Genomic DNA, 25298 nt, shown 5'->3' with positions numbered 1-25298 from the left:
TCCACAGTCAGGCATGATCTTCAGCAAGTATATAAAAATAAAAGCATTTTCATTAATCATACAGCAGTATTTGTAAAATAAATAATTATGCAGAAACAGCAAATTGTTGTATCATCTAGTAAGATCCCAGTGTTTATTACAATGCTCTTCTCCCAGTTCTATAACTTTCAATGTACCATGTTAGCTGGTGAGCTGCACATGACATAACATTATAGTATCAATGTAAATCTTATTTAATGTCACTATCTTATTCAGCATTTCTGACTAATATTGGTTTCATAGAATGCTGCCTGTCACCCAGCTTTCCTGGAGCCTTAATGGATAGATCCTGATTATTACTGTCCACATTCATTGCCAGATGATCATTAGTTTAAAGAGGATATTAAAGGGGGCCCGCCACAGCAAATATAAAAGCTTGTCTCACTTTTCGAGACTTTGCTTGTCCTAAATTCAGTTAAACATAGCGGGGCTCATTTAGTATGGGTCCACGGACCGCATTCTCGTGGGGTTTACCGACGATTTCCATTTTGCGCCACATTTAACGGGATTGTGGCGCACACAATCGTATTTAGGCACATCGGCGCTGGTTTGCACGCAACACAAATCGGGGGGCGGGCCATCGGACAACCCGACGGAATTGGACTATGCACGGGATTTAACATTTCGAATTGTGACGCAAGACACGCACTTACAAGCATCGGGAAGAAGAAGGTGAACTCCGGTGGACCTCAGCGGGGAAGCGACGGATACAGGAACTCAGGCGCACGAGCTACATGAATTGTGCCGGACCGTTGGAATCGGGGATCGCGACAGGACCAAGTAATTGAATTTGCCCCTATATACACTTATTTTGGCTCTTGTGTCATTGCAGGGGTAAGGACATAACATTGTGAGGGGACCACTTGCTACATTACCAAGTGCTGAATGAGTAATGCTATGAGTTTTAATTCTTAGGCATTGGGTGCTGTGCATTAGACACCTAATTCTTCTGCCCAATGGTAAAATCAGAAAGGAGTCTTCAACCACTCTATTATACTCTGGTATTTTACATTTTTATAGAGGTTAGTCAACACTGCCGATAGTTATGTACTTGGATGCTCTTCACCCATACACTGCTTAGGTACTTGCCCCTTCTTTAAGAGTTTCCATTTTGAACTTAACTGTACTCAATCTGTATAGTCCCAAAAGAATGAGGAGGCCTTCTCTCATTCTGAAATAATGGCTAAATTTACATTGGGCCCTGAGGACATAAAACATCATGTACATTACTCAGTCTGTACATGCTTACCCTTAAATTACATTACACCAGCAGGAATTTTAAGCAGCGATGTGAAAAAAAGACCTAGCATCCTACCAATTACGAAAAACGTGTCATCTCTGTTCTGATATTTAGAATTGCTCCGAGAAAAGTATGATAATGGCATTTCAGGTATTTTAAATCAAACGACGGTGGTGCTGGTAATAGACACAAGTATATATCAAAAAGCCTTTCAACAAAACGAAGATTTGCAAAATGATCTATGATGACCATAAACCTATAATATTTTATAGTGGTTATAAAATACTGATGGAATCCGGCGAGGCGGCAAACAATCTGAGGTGTGTTTAAATGATGACACTGTGTCATTTGTTCTGCTATAACTATTTTGGATGAAGCCCTAATTGGAGCCATCGCTTTTGATGATAGTCTAGCTTAGACATCTGCAATGAGAGTTTTGCATCTTAAGACACACATTCCCTGTCATTTTGGTTTTCAGAATCCATGCTGTCCGCCTTTTACTGTTGGCAACAAAGCAGAAAATGACTCATTACAAAATAGATGTTATTTCAGACCACATCAGCTACGCCATTCAGGTATCGGCAAAGCTCCTGAGATTAAAAACTCATTTAATTTTAGTTTACAACATGCTGTACAGCAAATTAGATATGGAGAAATAAAAATTTAAAATTTTTATAGGTTATTTAGTGTTTTCTCACTCAGAATAGTAATATATTCACCTTGTTCTAAGAAAGGATTTTGGTGACTTTGTAAAGATATACTTTTTTAACCCCTTAATGACCAGGCCCTTTTTAGTTTTTGCGTTTTCATTTTTTTTTTAAATCCAAATGCAGTGAAATTAATGCAAAAATGTATTTGTGGGCCCCACATGACACCTTTCCTTTATTCTTTGGATCGGTAAGATCACAGGTACACTAACTATACAAAAGAAAATTCCCTGTTTCACAATCTTCTGGCGCTAATAACTTTTTCATTCTTTGGCATACAGAGCTGTGTGAGGTGTCATTTTTTACATGATGATCTGACGTTTTCTTTGCTACCATTTTGGGGACTCTACAACTTTTTGATCACTGTTTATTACATTTTGCATTGTCGCAAAAAGTGGTGTTTTGAACATTTGGGTGCTATTTTCCATTACAGAGATCAATGCCGGGAATAACCATTATTGTTTTTTGAAAGAACAAACATTTTTTGACACTGGGTTAACTAACATGTTTATGACTTTTAAGGTTTATTTATTTTTATATCAGTTCTAAGGAAATGGGGTGATATCTTTTTTACTATTTTTTAGTAGGTCTGATGGATCCTACCTTATGCTGCCATACTACAATATGGTGATTTTACACATGATGTATAACATTGTAACAGACCTTCAGAAACAATACAGCCTCAGGTCTTTATAAGATGAGAGGCTGTCATGACGACAGATCGTCGCTCCCTGATGACATCACAAGGATTGACAATCTCAGCCAAGATGGAGGCACCCACGTGTCGTCAGCAATCAAAGGGTTAACACTCGTGATTTGTTCTAGGACCATTTGCAGATGTTACAGCAGGGTGTTTGCTGCAATATGCCACATACACCATCTTTGTATGGAGAGATCTCCCACTCTTGAGAGAGTTCTAACATTATCCCCTTAACAGTCCTTGTGATGTGAAGGGGGCCTCCCCACCTTTAATTGCAACTGATCTCTATAATTATTAGTGCAGTACCAATATTATGAGACATTTTTATACACTTCTCCCCCCCTCCCCACCTGTGGTACTCACCCCTCCCCTGTTTTCTTTTCTTTCCTAGCCCCTATGTTTTACTGTGACACTATGACACCGTATTTGCCTATGTATCCAACAAAGCTGACTTGTGATGCTCCCCCTGCGAGGGGTCTCTGTTAGGCCTGTTCGATTATAAGGCACTTTCTTGTTTTCTCATTGAGTAAAACTATAAAACTTTGTTGAAACTAAAGAAGTCCTGCACAGGAGAGGAGAGGCTATCACCTCTGCATTAAGCTTATTCTATTCTTGACTAGTCTTGTAGGTCCCATATTCCCTTCCTGCCACATTTAACAGCAAAAAGTACAGTGTGTTTACATATGTTTTTATAGTCATTCCCATAAATTTCTGTACAGTAAGTGCAACATGTATGTTTAATTAAATATGTGTCTGTGTGTGTGTGTGCGGGGGGTTTGTTCTTACATTAAAAATGATACTTGCCTTATTTCTAGAATGCCTCGGGTCTCCCCTAGCTCTTTCTGAAGAGCCCATTTACTACTTGGGAACTCTCCTGCAATGCTTTCAGCATCATCATTCATGGTGTTTTCCAAGCTATAAAAAATATAATGAAAACCGGGTCTGAGCCAAAATATCAAAAGAACCTATACTCAGGAGTGGGATTCAGTCGGTTCTCCTCAGCTTGTGCGAACCAGTTGTTAGAATCACACAGCTCGCTGAGACGGGGAGCATCACTGTAGAGAACCAGCTCCCTAATCCTGCAGCTGCTGATGTGTGCTGTACTGTAAGTTAGCTTACTATCCGTGGTGGAGCACGTGGCCAGCACTCACTGAGAGAGCAGAGGTCTCAGCTCCTCCCTTCCCCCATGGCTCATCCTGCCCAACTCCTTGCTAGGTTCTTCACTCTCTGGTGCTGTTCGGCCAGCAGAGGGAACATCCTTGCATTATTCCATATTGTCAGGATCAGTGGATCCTCTGGACCACCGCGGGAGATGGTACTAGCCGACACCTGGGACCGGAGTCTAAGTGGCACCTGGTTTTCACCAGAGCCCCCCGCAAAGCAGGTTGGACTTGCTGCAGCAGGATACCACCAGGTCGTTCCACATGTGCGACTAGCCCGCGGTGGCAGCCGAGGTCGAGGTACCTTAGCGGAAGACAATCTCGTGGTCAGGTCAAGCAGAAGGTCAGGGCAGGCAGCAGAGATGCAAGGTCAAGTCCGAATCCGGGATCAGCAACGGGAGGTCCAGACAGGAGGTAACGGGAGGACAGGCACACGGGACACAGGAACACAGCAGGAACACAGCAGCACGGAGGAACTCAGGTAACACGGCAACACGGAGGGACCTGCGCGCTGGCCCTTTAAATCTGGAGACACTGCCTCCCGCTCCTGTCCGGACTCGGTCCCGCGCGTGGCCCCGCTCTCTAGGGCGCGCGCGCGGGACCTAGACCGGACAGGAGCGGGAGCCAGGAGAGGTGAGTGCACAGGAGCGGGAACGGGGAAGCGGAGAGAGGCACGGGTGCACCCGCGATCCATACCACGGGGGTGCCCGTGACACATATCTCTATATAATGAAGGGTCTCCCCCCCTCTGCTCCTCTGCTCTGTGTGCAGCCACCGCACGACACGTTTACATGGGCTGCACATATTCGTATAAAACAGCCCTTTTTTGTCTAAAACTGTTTTTATATATAATTGAGACTTTTGGTAGGTCTTTTTGGCGCCTTATGTGTGTTCATGTCTTTTTTTGTGTGTTACATGTTTAGTGCGGGTGCGGGCACACGTGGTATTTGCAACGTGTTTGATTTAAAAGCATTTATCTTCATTGCTGAATGAAGAAAAATACTTTCCAACCAGCCAAACCAATGGCTAAATGTAATGCCACCTGTGACCGCACCCCGAAATTTACTAAAGGTAAGAATGATAATCTTTTACATAAATTACACATGTAAATGAGCTGCAAAACAAATTATCGAAACAAGCTGAATTTAGAAGTAACCAATAAATTTCATAACTGTGAACGCAAACATTTCTTTTAATTATAAAAAAAGGAGCCGCCCAAACTTTCAATGCCCAACAGCTTTATGTGCAAAATTGTAAACAATTAAAACACGTGAACTTATTACAATTTACATGGTAAAACAGGGTCCAAGGGAAAAACAACCATATCCATATCCTCCCATATGCAGTATAATGCCCTTGTGCATATAATCTTTCCACTGCACCTGCCATGGACCAGATATAGATTTGCGTTTGAAAAGTCGCAAAAATAGAGAAAACTATTTTAAAAATGTGATATTGAGTAGATTTAATTCTTGGATTTACAAGTACCGGCATCTCTGTATATTACGGACCTACGCATGAAGATAAATGAACTGTTATATAACAATATACCAAGTGATAGACCCATTAACCTGTTCTGCTCACTCTATCTGTTTATTATTACAGGCAGCAGTGACCTTCAGGGAGAGTTCTGCTATTTTACTCCATAGTTTTCATCTCTTGACACATTTATCACATTATTTCACCTATAGACCGACATGTTCACCAACAATAACAGGTTTTGGGGGTGTATGGGGTTCATGGAGTTCTGGTCTTACTGCTATAATAAAGGCCTATTCTCGGTGATCTCTGCACAGTGAGTGTACTCTGTTAAATGATATCATCCAGCATAAAGCAAGTCTTTTATTTTTGTTTTGTATAATTACTTGTCTGCATCTTTTTATTCATTATTTCTATTTTCAGATACAAAACCGAACACCTGGTGAGTAAATCTATGTTCTTTGAATATGTCAGGAAACTCCCTTGGATGGTTGTAGAGTACTGGGAGAAATCCCCAAATTACTGTATATGACAGTGATGACAACCTTTTAGAGCCTGAATGCCCAAACTTCAACCAAAAGACACTTATTTATTTCAAAGTGCCAGTAGAGCAATTTAAGCAGTGATTTAATTCTCCCTGTTCTTTTACAACTTATAATCATATGCACCTCCAACTCATTTGAAAGAAGGAAGGCAAATTTATCTATCATTGAGGGAAGATTCTTTGAGGCCTATCTGGTAAACTGCGTTCTGGGGTGATGGCCTGGATGCCTACAGAGAGGGCTCGGGTGCCGCCTTTGGCACCCGTGCCATTGGTTCGCCACCACTGGTATATGACATATTATCAAGACTGCATTTATAACAAGACACAGGAGGCACATGCCTAGGGCGTCCAGAAGGAAGGGGGTGCTGTTTTACAAAAGCTGTTTTACAGCTCCTATCAAGAGGGAATTATAGTTCTGGGACAGGTCACAGTTATTAAAAGAGCTGTGCCTATAAATAATTGTAATGCTACAAATGCCTGCAGAACATAATTTATGACAAATGTCCATGGTCTATAGATATATCCCTACTGGCCCCCATAAAAAGTATGTACTGTATAACACTTATTATGTTATGTACATAGAGAATGCAGTGGGTTGGAAGCTGTCTAATGTGGCGCACACTCAGGTTCAGATGGATACGTCAAGTTAGGTAAAGTATTTATTGGTAATCTCGGGACACAACGCGTTTCGGAGTACCAGGGACTCCTTTCTCAAGTGAAATGAGACTGAAAATAGAGTTTCCATATATACAAATTGACAATTGGCATAAAGATAAGATAAAAAGACATAGATTTCATATAAAAATTCATAAAAATACATAAGAATACATAGACATATATAAACATATATAAACATATATAAACAATATATAAAGGAAATTATTTGTAAAAGATTGTCCATTTGTGTAGCCGTATGGTCAAGACTATAAGAGAAAAAGGTGGGTGGATTTAGAGGGGAGAGTCTGTATGTTCATATGTAGGGGAAGGATCAGTGAAATTATATAAGAAGGAGTGGGAGTAAATTACAGATTACCTTAAAGATAAGTGGTGATAACTTCTGTTGAGGTAGAACATCGGTAAATAAAAATGAAAGGATGAAACAATGAGTAAAGCAAAAGTTGTCAGATAAGAAATTGTCAGATAAAAATAAATTTAAAATGAGTAAATAGACTAAGCATATATAAGTCCATCAGTGTGTCAAAGATATGGGAAGGCAGAGCCATCGCTTACCTGTACCACGGGAGAAGCGTAGTTCTATCCCTGTGGCTAACAGGAGACTCAGGGACGCCAGGGTTAAAGAATAAGTGGGAGGGGAGGAGCTCGCGCCAAGGGGGAAGCAGGCGCGTGCGCTCATTGAATAGAAACCAACGATATGTCCGCCGGGAATCACGGCGACGTATTTGGTTCGGAGCATGCGCAGAACGCGCGACACAAAAAGCCGGACCGCGCGACACAAAAAGCCAGATCGCGCGACACAAATAACCGGCATATAGAGTAGTGAGTGATATACCTGGGTATGTCTCGGGAATCGGACACCGCTAAATAAGGAATGCTAAATTGAGAATGCTAGATTAAGAATAACTGGAAAGGAGATAATGTGGATGAGTAATAAGTAATAAGTTAAAGTAATGACGATAATAGAGAAGGGTCTAAAGTGATAGTGGGGAGGAGGCTATGGTAATAGTCTGAGGTAGTGAATGAAATTTATGAATATAAAAGCAGCAAACCGTGGGATAACTTAACCCATATTCAATGTAGAGGGTATAAGAAAAATAGGGATGCCAGGATCAACAGGTATTAAACAAATGTCACATATGTTACATATTGCATATGACAGAGATATAAACATCAATCTAAAGAGTATACGAAAAAATTACAAGAGTATACAAGAGTATACAAGAGTATACGAAAAAATTGCAAGAAAAAGGATACCATGATATATAAATATTAAACAATTTTTACATATGTTACATATTGCGTATGACAAAGATGTAAAGATGTAAACGTCAGTATTAGAGAGTCAGTGTTACTCATTATAGGTGTTTGGGAGTATACATGATATTATGGGAAATTTGTTGGTGGTGTGTATTTAGAAATGATTTTCCAGGGATTCATTAAGGCCGTATGGGGTGAGGCAGTTGATCTTGAAGATCCAGAATGTCTCCCTTCGACATAATTTTTTAAAACGGTCGTGCCCATCAGGAATTTGCTCAATAGGTGTTATTGTATAGGAGGTGAAATTTTTCTGGTGATGTGTGAGGCCGTGTCTTGAGACGCTATGTTTAATGTAGCCATTAGCGGTGTTGCTCCTGTGGCTGTTCATACGGGATTTTAATTGTTGTACAGTGCGGCCAACGTATTGGAAGCCGCATGGGCATTCAAGGAGGTATATGACGTACGTCGAAGAGCAGTTCATGAAACTCTTGATGTTGAAGGTCTCGTCAGTGGTGTTGCTTTTGAACGTTCTTGCTTTATTGGTGATATTTAAGCAGCATTTACATCCGGCTTGGCCGCATTTAAAGCTGCCAGTAAGTTCAGGGAAGACGGAGCTTCTTAGGTTGGTCCTGGACGTAGTGTTGCGTAATTTTGTGGGGGCCAGATGATTTTTGAGTGTTTTGGCTCGTCTGTATATTACGCTAGGTTTTTTTGCTAGGCTTTTGGATAGGTACGGATCGTTCAATAGCACCGGCCAGTGTTTCTCCAGTATGTTTGTGATGGATTTATGTTCGCTGTTGTAGGTGGTAATGAAGTTGATCTTGAAATCGTTTTTAGGGGGATCTGTTGGTAGTTTCTTGATAGTCCTAGATTCATATTTAAGAGATTCGACAAGTGTGATTGTAGCACTGAAAGACATCAGGTGGAAACCCACATACTTATGGGTCACACTTGATGTCTCGGCGCTTTACTCAAACATCCCCCATGATAAAGGTATCGAAATAGTGGACCTCTGTCTCAGCCGTGATCCCACCATGCCGAATAAGCAAAAACTCTTTATCCTTGACGCTATAAAATTTATACTCACACACAATGTCTTCACTTTTCAAAATAAGATCTACAGACAGACCCGCGGAACAGCTATGGGAACGAGGTTCGCCCCCAGCTTCGCAAACCTGTATATGGGTGAGTTTGAGAACATCTTCATCCAGAATAACCCCAAATGGGAAGAACATATTGTCTTGTACCGAAGGTACATTGATGATCTCCTGCTGATTTGGGATGGCCCAATGGAGAGCATCCAATCCTTTGTCAGCTTCATCAACAACAACGATTGGGGTTTAACATTCACCCCAAACTATTCCAACTATGAGATTGAATTCCTTGACTTACACTTACAAACAACTGAAGGTAAAATCCAGACAAAAACGTACTTCAAAAAAGTCGACACCAATAGCTTTTTGCACTATAAAAGCAATCACCATGTCAAATGGAAGAAAAATATTCCTTACAGTCAATTCCGCCGGATACGAAAAAACTGTTCAGAAACCGAAACTTTCATAGAACAAAGTAAAATCCTCTCTAACAGATTTTACGACAAAGCATTTCCCAGTGGAGTTATCAACTCGGCACTAGAACGTTCTAAAAAACTCACACAATCCGAATGCCTCCTTCCTCCCAAAAAGAAACTACCAACAGATCCCCCTAAAAACGATTTCAAGATCAACTTCATTACCACCTACAACAGCGAACATAAATCCATCACAAACATACTGGAGAAACACTGGCCGGTGCTATTGAACGATCCGTACCTATCCAAAAGCCTAGCAAAAAAACCTAGCGTAATATACAGACGAGCCAAAACACTCAAAAATCATCTGGCCCCCACAAAATTACGCAACACTACGTCCAGGACCAACCTAAGAAGCTCCGTCTTCCCTGAACTTACTGGCAGCTTTAAATGCGGCCAAGCCGGATGTAAATGCTGCTTAAATATCACCAATAAAGCAAGAACGTTCAAAAGCAACACCACTGACGAGACCTTCAACATCAAGAGTTTCATGAACTGCTCTTCGACGTACGTCATATACCTCCTTGAATGTCCATGCGGCTTCCAATACGTTGGCCGCACTGTACAACAATTAAAATCCCGTATGAACAGCCACAGGAGCAACACCGCTAATGGCTACATTAAACATAGCGTCTCAAGACACGGCCTCACACATCACCAGAAAAATTTCACCTCCTATACAATAACACCTATTGAGCAAATTCCTGATGGGCACGACCGTTTTAAAAAATTATGTCGAAGGGAGACATTCTGGATCTTCAAGATCAACTGCCTCACCCCATACGGCCTTAATGAATCCCTGGAAAATCATTTCTAAATACACACCACCAACAAATTTCCCATAATATCATGTATACTCCCAAACACCTATAATGAGTAACACTGACTCTCTAATACTGACGTTTACATCTTTACATCTTTGTCATACGCAATATGTAACATATGTAAAAATTGTTTAATATTTATATATCATGGTATCCTTTTTCTTGCAATTTTTTCGTATACTCTTGTATACTCTTGTATACTCTTGTAATTTTTTCGTATACTCTTTAGATTGATGTTTATATCTCTGTCATATGCAATATGTAACATATGTGACATTTGTTTAATACCTGTTGATCCTGGCATCCCTATTTTTCTTATACCCTCTACATTGAATATGGGTTAAGTTATCCCACGGTTTGCTGCTTTTATATTCATAAATTTCATTCACTACCTCAGACTATTACCATAGCCTCCTCCCCACTATCACTTTAGACCCTTCTCTATTATCGTCATTACTTTAACTTATTACTTATTACTCATCCACATTATCTCCTTTCCAGTTATTCTTAATCTAGCATTCTCAATTTAGCATTCCTTATTTAGCGGTTTCCGATTCCCGAGACATACCCAGGTATATCACTCACTACTCTATATGCCGGTTATTTGTGTCGCGCGATCTGGCTTTTTGTGTCGCGCGGTCCGGCTTTTTGTGTCGCGCGTTCTGCGCATGCTCCGAACCAAATACGTCGCCGTGATTCCCGGCGGACATATCGTTGGTTTCTATTCAATGAGCGCACGCGCCTGCTTCCCCCTTGGCGCGAGCTCCTCCCCTCCCACTTATTCTTTAACCCTGGCGTCCCTGAGTCTCCTGTTAGCCACAGGGATAGAACTACGCTTCTCCCGTGGTACAGGTAAGCGATGGCTCTGCCTTCCCATATCTTTGACACACTGATGGACTTATATATGCTTAGTCTATTTACTCATTTTAAATTTATTTTTATCTGACAATTTCTTATCTGACAACTTTTGCTTTACTCATTGTTTCATCCTTTCATTTTTATTTACCGATGTTCTACCTCAACAGAAGTTATCACCACTTATCTTTAAGGTAATCTGTAATTTACTCCCACTCCTTCTTATATAATTTCACTGATCCTTCCCCTACATATGAACATACAGACTCTCCCCTCTAAATCCACCCACCTTTTTCTCTTATAGTCTTGACCATACGGCTACACAAATGGACAATCTTTTACAAATAATTTCCTTTATATATTGTTTATATATGTTTATATATGTTTATATATGTCTATGTATTCTTATGTATTTTTATGAATTTTTATATGAAATCTATGTCTTTTTATCTTATCTTTATGCCAATTGTCAATTTGTATATATGGAAACTCTATTTTCAGTCTCATTTCACTTGAGAAAGGAGTCCCTGGTACTCCGAAACGCGTTGTGTCCCGAGATTACCAATAAATACTTTACCTAACTTGACGTATCCATCTGAACCTGAGTGTGCGCCACATTAGACAGCTTCCAACCCACTGCATTTTACCTCCATCCTGACCGTCCTGGCAACCGTGTCTCGATGTCCACTGTCTGAGGGCAGCACCCCTACTATCACAACTGAGCGATAACTAGTGTTGTGCCTAACTTAGCACAACCACATCTGGTGAGCCTCGGTCCTTTTGATTATACGTATTACCACCAATTATGATTAACTAACTTTAAAATACTACTCTATGAGCGCGACCTGGTCTCTCCTTGTTTGCCTTTTTCTATGTACATAGAGAGGCTGCAGTAGAGAAACACCTGCCAAAGTGACCTCCTGGTGAGAAAATAAGATGTCATAACTTTATGAGTGCAGCCTGAAGGGAGAGCAGGGTGAGAGAACAGGGGGCGCCGTTAATGGGGGGCCCTTAGCCTTTCTATTTATTTGACTACCAACATAACCTCTGGAATATTTCAAGCAGGAGAATTTTGACACAAAATGAAATCACTGCATTTTGCATAATTTTAAACGGTTATTTCCATCAAAATTTCATTGTTAATTAAGATAACATACAGATTCAGCAGGCACATGCCAAAAAGTAAGTGTGCTTAGCTCCAAACGTGTTTATTGGTGTTGTATTTCCTTTACGTACAGCAGCTTCTCTGTGCCCTTTCTGTTTCTTTCTCCTCCTGTATATGTATCCTCTATCTGTATATGCTTAGGACCTGATTACACGGTGAAGTTTGCAGGGTGTGCACAATAGGACATTTTCATTCTATTGTTTTCATATAGTGTCTTTGATGCTTAGAATTTTGTTAAATTGTTACCTGTACCTGACTTTGTGAACCTCAGCTTGATCCAGTTCTTCTGTGACTTGTCTGTGACAGCGGCACTGGAACCCTGTATCTGAACTTCTATCCAGCCTTAGCCAGTACCCTGAATCCTGGTCTGTACCCTATCCGAACTTGTATCTAGCCTTAGCCAGTACTCTGCACCCCAGTCTGAACTGGCACCTGTTCCTGATCCTGTGACCTGCCTGATCCGGAACCCTGTATCCTGTATGACCTGATCCGATATCCCTGTACTCTTAACCTGGTTTCATAGCCTGCAGCCTCTTCCTGAGCTTGAATCCCGATTCTGTGCCTGTTCCATAATACTCATTTGTCTGCATATTCATCTTCCCTGACAGAATAAATAATTAACTGAAACTCTGACATAAATATCTTATATTTTACCATCTTTTGGTCATTTTTCTTCAGCAGGAGACACAATTTTATCACCGAAGGGGGTGTTCCAATGCACAGTTGGACCGCAGCCACATTTATCATGCAGTGTCTAACAGAAATGTGTTGCACGCCCCATGTTAAAGGTGCACCAAAAAAAGTTGGTGAACACTGTAGGAGAACAGGGAGCGCCAGTTTCGTGAAGAATGGGCGCCACAAATCATGAATATGGCGCCCTCTGCACACTACACAGGCTTTGATAAATGTGGGCAAAGATTCTTAAAGCACATCTACCACCAGAATGAAGATTGTAAATCAAGCACACTGATATACTTGTATGTTCTTTCTAGCAGGATCTGCTCTTATTTTATTTTATAATGTGCATAATGTGTAAAACAAACTCTGGTTTTCCTGCTCTTAACCCTAGAATGGGCAAACCGTTTAATTTATATAATTTTATGCAGTACAAAGTAGGTCTTCATGTTGTATTACACTACACAGCTTGGTGTCCCCCGCAAAAATAGACACAGTGCTATTAATTCCTACCTATATCATTAATAAACAAGTTACATAATAGTGGGCCAGCACGGGGCGTGGTCTGACTTCCGGAATGAGCGGACGCGTCTGAGAAGAGCTCCGCTACCGAGTGAGCTTTATCTATATAATCCTGCCGTAATATAGACCGCAAACATACCTTACTCTCGGGTCAGACGCTCCTCCGGTCGCGGGTCGAGAGCCATGAGCAAAGCCCGAAACTCCGCCGCTGCTGAGAGGCTCAAGGGGTTTGCAAGATCAGGGCCCCATAATGGCGCCGCGGCACCACCATGTGCGCAGCTAGATCAAACAACTTCAGAGTCTGATGAGGCAGCCGTTCAGGATGACGTGCCAGAACCTACACTTAAAGAAGTTTCTGCTCAACTTCTAGCTGCAATACAACACTCCACGGTATCGTTGACTACCAAAATTGAAGAGATACGAGTGGATGTTGGTCTCCTCAGACAAGACATGCAAAAGCTAAGAGACCGGGTTAAAGACACGGAAGAGCGGATATCACAAATAGAGGACGACAACGTCCCAGTGCAAGCCCAGCTTGTATCACTAGAGAAAGCGGCTGAAATGTGGGCCCAGAAGTCAGACGACCTGGAAAATCGCCTGCGGCGAAATAACATCAGAATACTGGGCTTACCAGAGAGATCGGAAGGAGCAGACCCCATCACTTTTATAGAGAAATGGATTAAAGAGGTACTGCCGCAGTTATCTGTCTCATCGCTATATTCTGTAGAACGGGCGCACCGAGTCCCCGCCAGGCCTCCCCCACCTGGAGCTCCTCCACGCCCTATGCTGGTCCGCATACTGTGCAGTAAGGACAGAGACGCCATCTTGGGAGCTGCCAGGCGTGCAGGCACCATTTCATATCAGTGCAGCAATGTGGCTATGTACCCTGACTTTTCTGCAGCCCTTCAAAAGTCGCGAGCCACGTTTTTGGGAGTGAAGAAAAGACTCCGTGAGCTACAAATCCCTTATTCTATGGCTTTCCCAGCTCGCCTACGTGTAGTGCATGAAGACCGCGTTATGTTTTTCAACTCGCCTAATGAGGCTGACGACTGGCTGAACACCAGGAGACGTCCCCCAAGACCCTGAGACCGTCATTCTCTCTTGCCTGCCGTAAGCTTGTATGAAGCTATAAAGCATGCTAGAGACCCTACTTGCTAAGTATACTCCTTGTTTGTCCGTTATGTTATGTTTCTATTCCCACCAAAATGGCGTGGTTTGATCCTAGGTGGACAGTATAATGCGGCCAAAAGGTTCACACTTGAATCTAAAGTGATATATCTATGTCTATGCTTCGCTTATATAAGTGTTGCCCACACGAGAGTGAAATGTGTATTATCGATACTCATGTTTGATGCCCTCCGACCCCGGAGAGAGAAATTGATATATTTGTACTTAAAATTTTCTATGGTCTATGCTATATAACTATTACAAGATGAAGCTCTGCCCGGAAGTGTTAGCTTACGCTATTGGATTCCATCTTAAGCGTAGGCTACCCCGTACTACTTCTGAGTAGTTGATCTGTGGTTTGGATCAACTGCTTCTGGTTGCTCTGATAGAGCGTTATAGAGTTGCTCCTGTTGAGCAAGTTATTAGTAAGAGTATTAGATTGGGATTTCAGCTATTGTATAAACGGGTATCATAAGGTCTTGGTAATATGACTCTTAAATTAGTGTTGTGGAATGTGAGAGGACTAGGAGACAATCGCAAGCGGAACATTGTGATGTCATATATTCAGAACCAATTACCTTCCATCATATGTCTCCAAGAGACCCATCTAACCCAGGATAATGTTAGATTGCTTCAGAAACCCTGGGTACAATGGGCTCAACATTCAACACATACGTCCCATTCTAGAGGAGTCTCGATTTTAGTTCACCGATCAGTCAGATGGGAACCAGGTCTAGTGAAAAGAGACCCCGAAGGCAGATATTTATTTCTTCAAGCTTGGGTAAACTGCCGTCAATTTGTCATCCTTGGTATATACAATCCTCCTTCCTCCCCTCTAACAGTGCTACATGAAGCAGCCTGCTTTGCATCTCAGTTCCCACACGCTACTTTGATTTGCATGGGCGATTTTAACGCTATGCTTGATGTCTCCCTAGACAAGCATAGGAATGACCCCATACAGGAACCTTTGGACTCTCAGGCCCCCCTGGCTCGATTGCTAATGGAGCTTGGGTGGACTGACCTTTGGAGGTTACAACACCCACAGATTAGAGAATTTACGTGTCATACCCCTGGTAGAAATACTCTTTCAAGAATTGACTATGTATGCGGAAATGGTAATGCGGTAGCACTGCTACATAAAATCATCCACCTGCCGAGAGGAGTCTCTGATCATACCCCTATTCTGACAATCCTTAAATTCCCAACTACACATACATATACCAATCCACGTAAAATCCATCCATTCTGGTTCTCTCTTCTGCCTGCCACTGATAGAACCCCTGCACTAATTGAGGAATACCTGGCCAGTAATGTAGATTCAAATTCACACTCTACATATTGGGATGCGCTGAAAATATATATAAGAGGTTGTCTGCAATCCGCCATTACTTATATAAAGAGGGATGCGCGGAGAGAGGAGGAAGAATTAGGTGCCCTGTGCTCTCGTTTAGAACACATATACACTGGAAATCCCACTGACTCTAACAAAGAACGATGGCTCACCACTGGCAGACAATATCTACAATGCCTATATGAAAAAGATAAAAGGAGAACTTTTTTCGCACACCAGAAATATTTTGAATTAGGAAATCAGTCTAGTAGTCTGCTAGCTCAACTAATACATCAGAACACAGCATCTCCCACGGTCCTACAACTGGCTTCTCCTTCTGGAGATGCTATTACCTCTAATGATGAGATTCTAGCGGCTTTCGCAGAATTCTATACCACATTATACTCCAAACAGACGAACTCCTCTCTGTCTGAAATTGACGCCTACCTAGACACTATTGACTGTCCGAGTCTCAGCCAGGAGCAAAGGGACTTGCTTGACGCCCCTTTCACAATTGAAGAACTACAAGAAGCCTTAAAATTAATGGCTAGAGGTAAGGCTTCAGGACCTGACGGTCTCCCGTTAGAGATGTGGACCCAATACCAAGAGTTACTGCTACCCCCCATGCTACAAATGCTCCAATCCTCATTCGAGAACGGAACCCTTCCTGAGTCTTTCTACAAGGCTAACATAGTAGTTATTCTTAAGCCGGATAAAAATCCGAAGGAATGTGGCTCTTACAGGCCCATTTCTTTGCTGAATAATGACTATAAAATCCTAACTAAGATAATGGCCTGTAGATTAAACAAAGTCATTACTGTCCTAATACATACAGACCAGGCAGGTTTTATGCCTGGCAGGTCAACATCAGACAATCTACGTAGGTCACAGATAATTCTTCAAGTAGGCGCAGAACAGAAAGGAGACTGGGCCCTGGCCTCACTAGATGCGGCCAAGGCCTTCGACTCGGTCGAATGGAATTATCTGCAGGCAGTACTTCAGAAATTCAAGTTTGGCCCAGTGTTTAGGAAATGGGTTTCCATTCTCTATCGGGAACCGCAAGCCTCAGTCTCCGTAAATGGTCTGCTATCTACACCATTTTCCCTTGAACAAGGAACTAGGCAGGGGTGCCCCCTCTCCCCGCTCCTTTTTGCTCTAGCTATGGAGCCGCTAGCCAATAAAATCCGTCTAGATACAGTATACACTGGGATACCGCATGGGGAGGGTCAGGATCGTCTTGCACTATATGCCGACGATCTTCTGCTCTTCATGACACAGCCTGACAGTTCCCTCCCCAGAGCCATAGACCTCATAAATGAATTTGGGACCTTCTCCGGCCTTCAGATCAACTGGAGCAAATCGTGCTTAATGTACCTATCCCCAGACAGGAATAACGACTCCTCAGAAATGGTGTCAGACCTCATAGTCGTGGACAAATTTAAATATCTCGGCATCATACTGCCCAAGCATCCAAAGACGTCCCTAGATGCCAATGTTTTTCCTCTACTAGGCTATTTTAGAGATAAATTTAAAACCTGGGCATCTCTCCCTTTGTCAGTGGCAGGCAGAATAAATCTCGTCAAAATGGTGGTGCTACCAAAGTGTCTTTATGTACTTGAACACATTTTCTACCCTATACCTAAACACTTTTTTAAAACCTTAGATTCTATGATAATTACCTTTATCTGGGGCTCCTCTAGATCAAAGCTGCAGCTAGCGAAACTACAAAGGCCCAAGGATCAAGCAGGGATGGCTCTCCCCAATATCTTTTTATACTATCTTGCAGGTCAACTTAGATTTTTGGGACCATGGCTATCTCATACTCCGCTTTCATACCCAGAGAAAAAGCTGGCAGACTGTTTAAACCTACTAAGCCTGTGGGCACTTCTAACAGAGGGAAATATTGGTAAGAAACTCTTACCTATACACAAAGTGGCCAGAATGGTGTGGAAGGAAGCCACCCTGATTTGCCCCTGTACTAGTACCCCATCGGAAACTCCTCTCTGGCATAATGATGGCTTACCGCAGTTACAACAACTTCCTGACAAAGACTGGTGGAACTCCTTGGGAGTCTCTACTTTAGGTACACTCTATGAGAATAATGTTTTCATTTCTTTTGACCAACTAAGAGATAAATTTCAGCTTCAGAGAACACATTTCTATAAATATTTGCAGCTGAGACACGCAGTACAGACACAATTCCCTAGTCCCCTAGTTACTATTTCCTCATATCCACTTATTGGAATTGTAAGATCTCAAGGCCCAGGAGGCATAATCTCTACCATATATTCACACCTTATTGATAGCAAAGCCGCTAAGATGCAACTCCCAGTGATCCAGAAATGGAAGGGTCTCATCCCAGAATTAAATGACGAGTTACTTAAAGAGGTTCTGGAATCCCATCTATATGTTTCTCCAGCTGTTAATAATAAACTTACCCAATTGTACATAATACACCAGAGCTATCTAACTCCCCTAAGATTGTTTAAAATGGGGAGACTTGCATCTCCTCAATGCTTGAGATGCTCGCACACCCCCGCTGATTTTTGGCATATGTACTGGGCTTGCCCAAGCATAGAAACTTTTTGGACCTCGGTGATGAGTGTAGTATCCCAAGTTGCGAATAAACCCATTTCAAAAACCCCACTGATATGTCTTTTTGGTGTATTAGACGATGAACTCTGGACACATCATGAGAAAGTCTTTTTACGAGAAACACTATTCTTAGCTAGGAAAGCTATTGCCCTAAGATGGATGGGTGACTCTGATCCCTCTCTCACACAATGGCTACAGCTAGTAAACCAGACAGTCCCATATGCGAAGGTGATATATAAAAAGAGAGGTTGCATAGCGAAATTTGATAAGGTGTGGCGGAATTGGTGTGACTCCCCACTCACTTCACTTAATCCTGAAGATATTTTGTCTAGGGGGAATAGAACTTGAACCACAATACCAAACCTGTATGATAAAACCTTAGTTATGATAATCCCAACTAATAACACGTTACAATCCAAGTAGGAAAATACCCACCTGGTAAAGTTAAAATAACTATAGCATTATAAGAATTGTATGATCTTTTATTATCATATAGATTTGATCTATGTACAGGATGCTTATTTTATTTTATATAATGTGTAATATCTTCTCTCGCTTGCACGCGAGATCAGTGAATTCTATTTTGTTTTATGTATATTTTTCAATAAAACAGTTTAAAAAAAAATAGTGGGCCAGCACAGAACCTTGAGGTACAATGGTGATTATTCTGAGTAGGAATCCAACACTCTGGACATGACATTTCAACGAGTTTTTAACCTAATTGCAAAATCCCGCTAAACCAATAGACCTTATTTTACCCAATAGGCTTCTATGAGGAATAGTATTAAATGCCTTTGCAAGAACACAATGGGGCTCATTTACTAAGTATCCACGGACCGCACTTTCGTTGGGTATTCCGACGATTTCCGGTTTGCGCATTTAAAAGGGGTTTGTGTTGCACGCGATCGGATCCCGGCTTTCATGCAACACAAATCGTGGGGACCGGCATAGTTTTTACCTACATGCTGCACAAAAGTCCATAGCTGCAGTCTTTTTTTGCAAGTAACATGCAATTTTACCACAATCGATCTTTTTGCTAGTTGTATGCCACTCACAATAAAATATTTCTGGGGATTTGTATTTTCATAACAGCCAAAAGTGTGAAAGTTTGCACTGTGTATGAATGTGTGCTAAATAATGTAAAATGTCTTTGTTAAGATATTTTGTATATGAAAGATGACACTTTTTATCACAGCCTACATTATCCTTATGATGGAGGATTTTGTAAGTAAATCACAGTCTGATGCTGCTTATCTGAATTGGTAAAATAAACAAGTTTTTGTATAGCTCCCATTTTAGGCTCTTACTATTCTGGGAGATCTTTTCCTTCTATTGAGAATGCTGTTTGCGTTGATGAAAAGAAGTTGGTTATTTTAATTTACTGCTGAAACGCTGGGTCCTTCCTGCTCGATAGTTCATAAAAGAAAGAAATCAGATTTCACATCCTATATAATCAGGTTTTATCTCCTAAAGTCGGTATGTCCTTTCTTTTCATCTTTTTGTTCCTGATAGATTTGAGAACCTGCTTCCACTCGGCAGAAAGTTTTATCGTTTTATAATCTTGTTGCTTTTCTTCTCCTGCAAGGATTATAAATTCCCCAGAGAATTTGCAGTGATTCCTTATTACCTGTCTCTTAATCTAAGTGTGAACGTCTTTTCCAGTTCCTCTGTAATAACTCAAGATTTCATCTATTTTCTACAAATTTACATGTCATGTCTATTATACTCAATAAAAGGAGTGTTTTCTTTTTTCTTTTTTTTCAGATTGCAAAATGAATGCATAAAACACAAAAGAAGCAGTTACAGAGTATTTATAGACAGACCTTGAAGTTTGATTCCAAATATATAGGAAATACTGGAGAAAAACCTGTACATATTATCCTTAAAGGAGTTTTCCTGCAAGTGAAGCTAAAATGGTGTCCTTAGGTCTGACACTATTTGGAAATAAAGTTAGGTACTGTGTCATTAGTAACACAAAATGGGTTTTATGTGGGGGGTTTGTCAGATAATGATGAGAATATAGTAAGAAAATAAATAACCTAGTTCAACATGCATATTTCCTGTTTGGAAAACCTATTTTACTTTTACTTTACTTACTTTTTACTTTATGTTAAGAAATATATGTGCAACATCCCCCACCGGGGCCTAGCCTTTTCTCGGGGCCTGGAGTCAGCCGGGGCCCGCAGTACCTGAGTGGCTGGCGGTTGCGGCCTAGGCACGCTAGTGTCACAGTGCTTGGTATGGGGAACCGGAGGGCTGTCCTACAGCCTGGCAAGTCTCCAGCAGGGTGGTGTTGGCAAGAAATGATGAGGGAGAGGCTGCTATAGCGGTTCTCCCTGGGGCAACCCTTTAGTGTCTAGAGTATGAGTCTCTGTGTAGTGGACAGGGTGCCTGTGATGATGGCAGCCATAGTAGCAGGGACCAGATGGAGGCAGAGGTTGAACAAAAACAACTTACAGTTCTTTATTGGAACCGACAGGAACCGCAGCAACGTGCCTTTAACAGAGTAGTGGAGTGCTGAGATGCAGTTGGAGGGAGCCACAGGATGTAGAGAGCCAGCCTGGATGCAGAGGGCAGGCTGGGAGGTAGCTGTGTCCTGGAAGGAAGCTTCAGCTTGTCCTGGGTTGCTTCAGGTATCACCCTTGAAGGTAGGATGATACCCCTTTCCTCACTATACTAGCTATTAGTTCCACTCTTCAGGCAGGGGCTAGGCTCTTCCTGCTCTGGTCTGGTATGCTAGCTGTATAGAGTCTGTACTGGAGTAACTCCAGTCTGCTACTGCAGACTCCTAGGTTTGACTGCTCTCTACTAGTGTCCTGCAGACCCTCTGGTCTGACTGGAACTGAGCTCTAGAACATTCCTGGCCAGGGGTTTTGTTACTCCCACTGGTCAGGTGGTGGCTGCTCCTCCAGTTACATCTCAGCTTACAGAAAACAGAGTGTAATACATGTGATTGGATGACACATATGACATCACACAAAACACTTAACTCCTGCCTTACCAGGCAGGATCTACCACTGCAATGTTCCCCTGTATCCTATAAGGACTATGTAGTGTGATGTAGTGACATGCTGTGGGACGTATTCGCAACCACTCCTCCGCCTTGCATCGGCGAGGGTGTTGCATACCCCCGGGGCAATTGAAAGAGCCGCCCTCGGCTCGACTACAGATGGTTGGGGCGCAGAGGTAGATAAGGGCACTTCTGGGAAGTGCAGGCTACATGATATGTAGGGACAAACCGCCCATGGTCCTGGAGACAGGCACCTGGGTTGGTGTCGGACTAAGACAAGGATATGTAAATGCAAAGTAGGACAGTTGGTCGCTAACGCCATTAAACCAAACTGTACAGTAGGAAAGGTGTGGTGTCATGTACTGTAATCCACTCCTTGCACCATGGCCTGTATATTTGTTATGTAAACACTTCTTCCCTGGCGACAAATATATAGTGTGTGTATATGCATTACATTGGCATATGTGACACAATTAAACATTATACAAATGTATAAGTACCTGCCGACTGACATTCTTACCCTTGTATGAGTGGCATCCAGGTGCTATCTCTGTAACACCCCCGGTCCCCTAAAGACCCGCAGTTTACGGACTACCCCCACGTGCAAACCTTGGTTTGAGGGATAAGGTAGCGGTCAGGGTTTTACATAGAGACGGTCCGACACAGTCACACTACAATCTGAAAAGCCTTTCAAAGGTTAGTGCAAACTACTGGCATAAATTGACAGTGTGCAAACATTTTGTAAACTCACATTGGCTTAGGAGCCCAATGGGTACACATCTTAAACGTTACAAACGTTACATAGGTAGGCTACTGAGGGTAGCAGGATAAAATGTCTCTTTACCTGAAAAGGAAAAGGCGTAAAGAGTGCAAGCAGAATGTCCATACCTAAAAGGAAGGCATTAAGTGCAATATAAGAGGTCAATAGCAACTTTTCCCTTGTAGTATCTGGCAAAAGTCTCACAGAAGGTCTCAGAAGCTAGCGCCGCGGCTCCCTCAAGCTCCGATTCTTCTGGGGCCGGGTCGTCACCCCACTGGTAACCGGCAGGTGGAGATTAGGGTCTAGTTGGAGCCTCCAGATAAGGCTCACCAACCAGAATATCCTCTCCCACGGAAGAACTGCGGGATCTGGCAACGCTCCCTGCAGGGGAGACGGTGGGGGTGGCGCCCTGGATCATGCCCAGCCCATGAATAGCAAAGGGGCCTGTACTCACGATCACCGTGGATGGAGCATTCACGTGGGTCACCGCCCGGGGACTCGCAGCCGAGGAAGAAGATGTGTTCGGAGACTCTGGCCACTCGTCATCCTCGTACAGCTCATCACACGATGGGTAGCGGTCCTCATCAGAGTCCGGGATCCGGATCACGCCAGCTGCCCACGGCCCTCGAGGTCCTTCCTGCAGGGAAAACTCAATGCATTCCCCCGGCCTCAGGTTATGGAGTCTCTCCGGCAAATCAGGCCTTTTGACGGACCGGCGGGGAATAAATACCTCCCGTCCGGTATAGTCCTGAGTGGCAAAGCCATAGCCACGCTGCCGGTCAAAGTACCGGACCATGCCGGTGGTGCGGTTCTGCTTCACCCAGGCTCCCTCTTTAGACCGGCCGGCCATGTAGCGCTGGGCCTCCTTCTCCCGGCGTCGCTGTTCCAAGACAGCGTCTCGGAGTTGCCGGCGGAGGGCCTCACCTCGGCCTCAAGGCTGCGGAGGTGCCGGTGCTGGAGTAGGTCACTCCGGTGTAGGCTCTGGTCTCGCAGGTTGTCGGGCAAGTGCCGGAACGGGAGCAGGAGCAGCCGGAGGGTCAGGAACCACAACAGCAGGTCTGGCAGGCTGGTCGGCAGGAGCAGTACGCCTCGGTGTAGGTCGCACGGCAGCAGTAGGCCCAGGCGCTGGCTCGACAGGGGTCGGGGCCTCCCCACGTGGCGCCTCCACGTGAGCCCGCGGCACCAGCATGGTAGCCGGGAGAGGCACCAGGAACCGCCCGGGTGGTACTTGGCGCTCCGTCACCGTCTGGAAGTACGTCCTGGTGATGAAGGTTAGGGTCAGTCCACGATGCAGCCAGTGCCCAGCGAAGGGCCTCCGGACCGGCTGAGCAGAGACCACAACCATGGTCTCCAGAACTTCCAAGAACTCCGGTTGTTCCACGGAAGGGAATGGCCGAGGACCCCACATGGTGTTGACCTCACTGCACAAGATCCACACGAGTTCTGGCGCTTCGTTGAGGCGGGGCAGGAAGTCCGCCTCGTGCCAGAGGGAGGAGTCCAAGTCTTTCCTGCCAAGAGCTGTGGCGGGCTCTATTTTTTCCTGCGCCACAGGAGGCGGGGTTCGCGCCATTCGCGCGTGGGTGGAGCTTGGTGTGTCATCTGGGTTTCCCGCCAGTGAAGGTTTTGGCGGGCTGTAATTACTTGCTGCGCCACGGTTTCGGGAGGTAAAATGCTTCAGGCGTGGCAGCGCCGGAGGTAGCAGAGCTGACAAAGTTCTTTGCAGGGGTTAACCTCTTGAGTGCTGGAGCGGTGCTCGACAGCACGTGACAGCAGTAATACAGTTCAATGCAGAAACACACAACCACTTGGGGCCTAAACCCAAATGGCAGCAGGGTTAGGCAGCACAGTCTTTTCAATAAAGCATAGTCTTTAGTGCCAGAATAAGGCACTATAAACCCTGTTCGTGACGCCACTTGCAACATCCCCCACCGGGGCCTAGCCTTTTCTTGGGGCCTGGAGTCAGCCGGGGCCCGCAGTACCTGAGTGGCTGGCGGTTGCGGCCTAGGCACGCTAGTGTCACAGTGCTTGGTATGGGGAACCGGAGGGCTGTCCTACAGCCTGGCAGGTCTCCAGCAGGGTGGTGTTGGCAAGAAATGATGAGGGAGAGGCTGCTATAGCGGTTCTCCCTGGGGCAACCCTTTAGTGTCTAGAGTATGAGTCTCTGTGTAGTGGACAGGGTGCCTGTGATGATGGCAGCCGTAGTAGCAGGGACCAGACGGAGGCAGAAGTTGAACAAAAACAACTTACAGTTCTTTATTGGAACCGACAGGAACCGCAGCAACATGCCTTTAACAGAGTAGTGGAGTGCTGAGATGCAGTTGGAGGGAGCCACAGGATGTAGAGAGCCAGCCTGGATGCAGAGGGCAGGCTGGGAGGTAGCTGTGTCCTGGAAGGAAGCTTCAGCTTGTCCTGGGTTGCTTCAGGTATCACCCTTGAAGGTAGGATGATACCCCTTTCCTCACTATACTAGCTATTAGTTCCACTCTTCAGGCAGGGGCTAGGCTCTTCCTGCTCTGGTCTGGTATGCTAGCTGTACAGAGTCTGTACTGGAGTAACTCCAGTCTGCTACTGCAGACTCCTAGGTTTGACTGCTCTCTACTAGTGTCCTGCAGACCCTCTGGTCTGACTGGAACTGAGCTCTAGAACAGTGATGGCTAACCTATGGCACTGGTGCCAGAGGTGGCACTCAGAGCCCTTTTTGCGGGCACTCAGGCCATCACCAGAGATGACTCCAGGTATCTTCCTGCAGTCCCAGACAGCCCAGGACTTGCTGTGCACAGAGCTATTTTAAAGTGACAGCACTAACTGGGACTATTTTCTGCTTTATTGGTGTCCTCAGGGTGCTGGTATCAATGAAAACTGTGACAGAGAAGGGAGTATAAATCACAAATTAAATTTCTGTGTTGGCACTTTGCGATAAATAAGCGGGTCTTTGTTGTAGTTTGGGCACTCAGCCTCTAAAAGGTTTGCCATCACTGCTCTAGAACATTCCTGGCCAGGGGTTTTGTTACTCCCACTGGT

Source organism: Engystomops pustulosus, chromosome 7 (genome assembly GCF_040894005.1).
Source record: "Engystomops pustulosus chromosome 7, aEngPut4.maternal, whole genome shotgun sequence".
NCBI lineage: Eukaryota > Metazoa > Chordata > Amphibia > Anura > Leptodactylidae > Engystomops > Engystomops pustulosus.
The sequence above is the reverse complement of the archived record's forward strand: the minus strand, read 5'-3'. Positions refer to the sequence as shown.